Raw genomic sequence first — 1,718 nt, 5'->3', positions numbered from 1 at the left:
ACACCATAACAACTTTACAACAATAAACATCTGGCCGCTTGTAATCGGTATAGCTCGGCCTGGCCCCTATACCTAGAGCTGTCAAAACGGGCCAACCCAACCTGGCCCACTTTTTATTTTGTCAGAATTTTTATGGCCCGGCCCGGCCCACCACGGGTTGGTGGGTCAAATGGGCCAACCCACCAACCCACCAAAAAATTAAAAAACAAATTACAAACATGCTTCGAAGCTGCGCGGGTGGTGCATCCACATGGTATCGTCCATGAACTGCACCCCATTGGATTCGCACGCCTCCACGATCTCATCAAACTCAGAGGCGCTAAGAGCCACGAGCTTCTCGAGCAGCACGTGCTTCTTGCTGCACGCGGCGTGCAGGCTGGTGGGGAGTGGCACGTAGACGGCGTCAACTTCGGGGTCCTGGAGGACGGCCTCGTAGGAGCCGTAGACCTTGGCGGCGACGGGGAGTCGTTGGCGGCGGCGAAGGCGCGCGCCTTGTCGAGGGAGCGGCTGCCGACGGCGTGCAGGGCAGCGTTGGGGGTGAGGGCGACGGCGCGTGAGACCTTACGCGCGATGTCGGCGCAGCCAATGAAGCTGAAGCGGATGGTGGGTGTTTCGGCCATTGAAGTGAGGTGACGTGGCTCGCGAGGATAAGTTTGGAAGTGGAAGAGGGGATTGTGGAATGGTTCCTATTGGGTTGGCTGTTGCAATAAAAGAAATAAGTGGGCTGGTGGGCTGCCCGGCCCACCACGGGTTCAGCCCAAGTGGGCCGGGTAAAAGTGGGCCAGGTTTATATTTACCCACTTACTGTAAAACTGTTATTTATTTTGGCTCGGCCCGGCCCGTTTTCAAGGTGGGCCGGGTTAACCCACGGGCCACGGCCCATTTTGACAGCTCTACCTATACCGTGGTCACTTTATACACGTGTGCCTCGACCTTACCCACACACGGGATCAACTAAGTCCTAGAGGAGAACAACACAACGTCCACTCCAAGGGACAACTTCCCAAGGAGGGTTTTCAACAAATTGGGCTCTTAGAGCACCACAACTATCTCAATCCGCACAATGGGATGAGCAACTTCGAAAACATCTCTTCTAGTCCTAGTGATCAACAATTTATCATCACAGCTTAATCAACTTACATCTTAAACAACGTGGTATATCAGCATAACAACTCATCAACGTTATTTAACAACACAACATCTCATTTCAACTTTAAACAACACATGGCATAACATACAACTTTTTAGCAACATACAACTCGCCTCTAACAACTTAACAATATTGTCATCATGCACTTTACAAAACATGCATGTCCACACATAACATATAACAACTTTATCAACTAATTAATTTCAACTAACTTCAACTATATCATAGATCAACACACAACTTGTAAACAACTTCACAACTTAACTACAACATGCATCTCCAACAACATCATTAATAAATATTTAATCATATATTAGCAACACATTATATTTTCATCACATAATACAACTCAAACTAATCAACCTAAGTACCCAAATGAGTTCCCAACTCACACACAACCAACAAATTTACCATCTAGCTTCCCTTACCTGAAGATTGGCTCAGAATAGCCAAGAAGCGAAATTCCCTTTTTCGAAGCTCAACCCGGAACTTCAATCCACCCAAAGCAAGCTTCCTTGTCCAGAGTCCTTCTCTCTAAAACCTCTCTCTAAAAACCTCCATTCCTCTT

At 47.8% G+C, this 1,718-nt stretch overlaps 1 pseudogene; it reads right to left on the bottom strand.

Moving 5' to 3' along the window:
* Positions 1 to 210: 210 nt before the first annotated feature.
* Positions 211 to 960, bottom strand: LOC109806896 (putative oxidoreductase At4g09670 pseudogene; annotated as a pseudogene).
* Positions 961 to 1,718: the final 758 nt, after the last annotated feature.

Source organism: Cajanus cajan, chromosome 11, assembly GCF_000230855.2.
Source record: "Cajanus cajan strain Asha chromosome 11, NIPB_CcT2T_4, whole genome shotgun sequence".
Lineage (NCBI taxonomy): Eukaryota > Viridiplantae > Streptophyta > Magnoliopsida > Fabales > Fabaceae > Cajanus > Cajanus cajan.
The sequence above is the reverse complement of the archived record's forward strand: the minus strand, read 5'-3'. Positions and strand labels throughout refer to the sequence as shown.